Here is a 6,000-nt window from a genome sequence, read left to right on the forward strand (position 1 = left end):
GCTGGTTGTTACCATCCAAATCCGCACCATTCACACCGTTTCTGGCATTGCGTCGATCGACGCCAACGTTGCGTCGGTCGATGCCTTCTTGGTTGTGTCGATCGATGCCATCGTTGCGTTGCTCGACGCCACGTGCATCATCCTCAACCACGACGAGTTCTTCCTGAATAACTCATCCGGAAGCATCAAGTTTCTGGCCTTGCTCGTTGTACACATGACCCTCTCGATCTCTTAAAACTCCAGCCTCATCAGGTCTCAATATGATTGTATTGGCCATCTTCGCTGACTTGGCTGCTTTTGTGTTATCACGCTCTAGTTGTCCTAACTCTTGGTTTGTAAGCTTAACAATTGGACCAATAGGATTTTTCCTGCTGCTAGGCTTAGGCATGTACCTGAAACACATAAGAGAAAAGAAACAAAAGCGTGTAAGTAAAATAGGAAAATAAAAATTTAGACAAAATCAAAGACTTTAATCTAATGGTGAATCAAAAGAGTCCCCGGCAACGGCGCCAAAATTTGATATGCTCAAATTTACCTTAAAGCTACTCTCTCAAATTAAGAGATCACTGTAGTATTTAGGGATCGTATCCACAAGGACTCTAGATCACACAATAGATTTATTAATCTTTTAATTAAGCTAAAGAGAAATAAATTGTATTAAAATCAAAAGAGCAAGAAAAGCAATAAAAAGAAGAGTTAATTCAATAAAATAGAAGATAGGTTCAGGGAAATTCTCAGGAAATTCATAAAAATCAGATAAAATAATTGTTAGGATTTATTAAGAACAATTCTAGAACTCAAATCACAAAAGTAAAATTAACCAGCTCTCGCTGCGAAAATTATCTAAGTCTAAAAACTAGAATTCCAAATCTCTTTGCAAATCCTAATAATTAAACTAGCATTAAATTCAGGTTTGATGAGTTCACAAAATCCCTAAATCAAATCTCTTTGTAAATAGGTATTTTGCTCATCTAAGATTATTTCAGGAAATTAATAACACTCTCATGTCTATCAATTAACCTAAGATCAGATTCTAGGTTGCCCTCGCTACTCTAGAATACACAATAAATCAATCTAGATGAAGAATTCTATAGATATTAACCTAACAATTCATGAATTCCATTGAAAACCCTAAACCTAACAAGAGATCTACTCAGACATGATCAATGAAACACAAATCATATTCTGAATAAATTGCATTAAAAGATTAAAAGAATTAGAAAAGGAGTTCTGAATCTTCTCTCGAAGAAGTCTTGATTTTTCTCTCCAAAAATCCTCTAAAATCTCTCAGGGATTTTTCTCTCAAAAGTTGCAGGAAAAATAAAGCTTAGGTCTAAACAATGACCCAAAAATGCTATTTATATTCCTAAAAACGTCCAAGGACTAATGATGCAAATATGGAAAATTTTGGGGCAGCTTTGTAAATCTTCAAAACTTGTGGGAAAACTTCCAATTCTTCTGCTGGATGATGCATCGATCGACACCATCACTTGCATCGACCGATGCAAGTCTCTGAACTTGTCTCCCAACTTCGTAGCTCAGCATCAATGCTTGATTAAGCTCCAAATCTTCCTATTTAGCTCAATTATGCTCCCATCCATGCTAAATCCTATAAAGACTCAAAAGACTCTAAAAATATTAAAAAAGACTCTATAAATAAGACTTATATCATGGCTAAAAACACCTAAAAACCATGATATATCATTGGACATATCTCTACACGCACAAAGGAAGCCTACAAGCGCCTATGTGACCTGCAGACAAAGACAATGTCAAATCCCTCTTCACATTCAGTCACTCTTGAGGTTGCTGCATACGAAAAATGGAAAAGACTATCTGACATCGAGGAGAGTTGTTTGAAACAGAAGGCAAAACTTCATTGGCTCAAGGTAGGTGATCAAAACAACAAAGCATTTCATGCATCTGCTACACTAAGGGAGCTCCGCAATAATATCAAGGAAATACAGTGTGAAGATGGCAGCATTTCCCTTACTCAAGATCAAATCAAGGTTGAAGCAGAACGATATTTCAAAACTTTCCTCACCTCCACGCCTGCAGACTATGTGTGTTGGTCACAAGAGGAGTTGGAGAGTATATTGGGTTTCAAGTGCGATGAAAGTGACAAAAACCTACTTACTCATGAGGTCACCAAGGAAGAGGTTAGGCGGGTTCTCTTTGCAATGCCAAGCAATAAATCTCCGGGTCCGGACGCGTTCAATGTAGAATTTTTCAAGGAATCTTGGTCGACTGTGGGAGATGATTTTCTGGTGGCTGTTTAATCCATTTTAGAACTGGTTTCTTACCAAAAGGAGTCAACTCCACCATATTAGCTCTTATCCCTAAAAATAAGCAAGCGACTGTGATGAAAGATTACAGACCGATATTCTGTTGTAATGTGCTCTATAAGGTCGTCTCTAAGATCCTTGCAAACCGGCTAAAGATTGTTCTCCCCAAGTTCATATCACCAAACCAATCAGCTTTTGTCAAAGACAGATTGTTAATGGAGAACATTCTACTTGCCACAGAGGTTATCAAGAATTATCACAAGGAAATAGTCTCTCCAAGGTGTGCTATGCAGATTGACATATCAAAAGCTTTTGATTCGGTACAGTGGAGTTTTCTCCTCACTACCTTGCGAGCCCTTGATTTTCCTGAACAATATGTGCAATGGATCCAAACATGTGTTACTACAGCATCCTTTTCTGTTCAAGTAAATGGAGAATTAGCAGGATATTTTGGCAGCTCGCGCGGTCTCCGCCAAGGTTGCTCTCTTAGTCCATACCTATTTGTTATCTGCATGAATGTCCTTTCAAGTAAGCTCGACCAAGCCGTTGGCAATAGGGAATTTGGTTTCCACCCAAAATGTAAGCTGTTGAACCTCACACATCTATGTTTTGCTGACGACTTGATGGTCTTCGTTGAGGGGGATAAGACTTCGATCTCTGGTGCTCTAAGAGTGTTTGATGACTTTGCAGTACACTCTGGTCTCCATATTAGCCTTGAAAAATCAACTATCTACATGGCCGGGGTCTCGCCGGACCAACGAGAAGCGATACTTGAACAGTTTCCCTTTACCACTGGTACTCTCCCGGTGCGGTATCTTGGCTTACCCCTACTACCAAAGAGAATGTCCGCGCTCACCTCTATTGGATAAGATTCGTTTACAGATAAATTTGTGGACTACAAGGACTTTATCTTTTGTTGGGCGACTACAGCTTCTAAATTCAGTGATATTCAGTGTCACAAACTTTTGGATCTCTGCCTCTAGACTCCCAAAAGCTTGTATTCGCGAGATAGATAAGTTATGCTCTGCTTTTTTGTGGTCTGGTCCTTCTTTGAATGCAAAGAAAACGAAGGTAGCTTGGACTGAGGTTTGTAGACCAAAAAGTGAAGGAGGTCTAGGCCTGCGATCGATAAAAGAAGCAAATCAAGTGAGTGTCCTGAAACTACTATGGCATCTACTATCTGCTAAAGGTTCACTATGGGTGGATTGGGGGAAGAGATACTTGATTTGCAGTGGTTCTATATGGGCTGAGAAGGAGGACACCACCACCAATGGATCATGGATATGGAAAAAACTGCTAAAGTATAGAGAGATAGCAAAACAGTTTCATCGGATTGACGTTAAGAATGGAGAATCAACCCTTTTTTGGTTTGATAAATGGTGTTCTCTTGGCCGCTTGGAAGAGACATTAGGAGAACGAGGCTTACTTGATCTTGGTATACCAAAAACAAGTACTTTGGCTGAAGTGATGGCAATGAAAAGAAGAAGAAATCATCGACAGGCTCTCTTAAATGCAGTAGAAGAAGAGATAAAGAAAACTACTCTCACTCGATCCTCTGGAGACGATGTGGCTTTATGGAAAGGAAGGAATGATACCTATCACAAAATTTTCAACACGAAGAACACTTGGTTGAACATTCGCACCAATCACCCACTGATGGAAGGCTACAAAGCAATCTGGTTTCCCCATGCCACTCCCAAGTATGCTTTCATTACATGGTTGGTGGCAAAAAACAGATTATCAACATGGGAAAGGATGTTACTATGGAATTCAAATACCAACACAAATTGTGTGTTCTGCAGCCACACCATGGAGACAAGAGAGCACTTATTCTTTAGCTCTCTCTTCTCGGTGCAGGTATGGGAAGCGCTGGTAAAAAGACTATTATCAAACAAATTCACGGCTAATTGGACAGAGGTCATCACTCTTTTAGTGGGCACTAAACTGGATACAACACAAAGGTTCCTCTTGGGGTATGTTTTCCAAAACACGATCCATGCTCTCTGGCAAGAACGCAATAACAGACACCATGGGGAAGTACCGTCGCCAACCGACAGGCTGGTAAGACTGATTGATAAAAACGTCCGCAACCTTATGAGCACATTGGAGGATGGAGGAGACACTCGCATTCAACGGTGGTTTGCCGCTAGATTCTATTCAAGATGACACTACATTAATTTACAAACATTTTTGCATAAAGTCTTTTATTACACAAATGTAACAAACAGTTTAATTTTCTTTTAAATATAATTTAACATTAGATTAAAAAAATAATAATAATGTTTGAGAACAAACTTAAAAACAATCATATACTATATAAATAGGAAGATACGCATCATTAATTATGATGCGGAAAGACAAATTAAAGCTACATCCTACATACCGACAATGATAAAGAACATTGTGCTAAGACATTTTCATCAGTTATTGAAGTTAGTTTCGAAATAATGTCCTAAACACTGACTTGGTAGTTGCAAAACCTTTGTTTATATACATCTCTCCTTTAACTAGATCAAGATTATTTTTCTCACAAAAAAAAAAAAAAAAAAAAAAANAAACAAAGCATATGCTCTTCTATTTGCTTTTAACCCCAAAGAAAGTGGCTTTTTCCCTGTCTTGATGACTCATCCTTTACCACAAAGATCTCGAGTCTCAACGATTCAGTATTTTTTTTTCAACTCCCTCTTGTTTCTTTGTCTTTCCCTTTATATATACCTTCCCACCAACACGGTTTCGTCATCAACCATCACTCACAATCTCTCTCTCTCTCTCTTTCTCACAAGATCAAGAATTAAGAATCAAAATCAAGATCCACCACTTAAGCATCCAAGATGACATTGAGCAGAGTTCATCAACAAGCTATTGCTTATCCTGCAGCCAAGACTGCTACGATAAGTTAATTGCCTGAACCTGCAGCTTCCATCAATAAGCTCCAAGTCCCAACTTCATCAAAGTTTTCTTTTCTAACAAGCAAAGGGAAATCAATTCTGCGAAAGAAGAAAACGGATAGCTTCACGAACGGAGCTAGAGACCAGGACAAGTTAGGACCCAAGCTAAGTGAAACAGTCAAGAGAAAGCTATCCTTGGGAGCTAAGATCCTTCAAATGGGAGGCTTAGAGAAGATCTATAAGCGACTCTTCAAGGTCTGCGATGAAGAGAAGCTTTCCAAGGCGTACCAATGTTACCTATCCACAACCGCAGGTCCCATCTCAGGCCTACTCTTTATCTCATCAAAGAAGATTGCATTCTGCAGCGAGAGATCGATCAAGGTGGCTTCTCCTCAGGGAGATATCTCTAGGGTTCACTACAAAGTCTCAATCCCGTTATCTAAGATCAACGGTGTGAACCAGAGTCAGAACACGAAGAGACCATCTCAGAAGTACCTTGAAGTAGTTACAGTCGATAACTTCGACTTCTGGTTTATGGGATTCGTGAGCTACCACAAAGCTTTCAACTGCCTTGAGCAAGCGTTAAACAATGATGAGCATTGAGCAATAAGATTTTCTCCGAGGAGCTAATTAGTGCAGGTTAATGAAGAAATATATCATTTCTATTTTGACCTGTTTCAGTCAGAGAATGTTAGTAAAGAGCCTAGAAGAGACTGAGTGACTGACAATATTGTTTGTACAAACTCACATTATTTTACCCTTTTACCCATTATGTTTACCATTGTAGACACAAGAAAGAGATAAATGAATATATTTAGCTGATCTCA

At 39.0% G+C, this 6,000-nt stretch overlaps 1 pseudogene; it reads left to right on the forward strand.

Annotated features, from left to right (window-relative positions):
* Positions 5,016-6,000, forward strand: LOC104706637 (annotated as a pseudogene).

The sequence above is a fragment of the Camelina sativa genome, chromosome 8 (assembly GCF_000633955.1).
Source record: "Camelina sativa cultivar DH55 chromosome 8, Cs, whole genome shotgun sequence".
Classification (NCBI taxonomy): domain Eukaryota; kingdom Viridiplantae; phylum Streptophyta; class Magnoliopsida; order Brassicales; family Brassicaceae; genus Camelina; species Camelina sativa.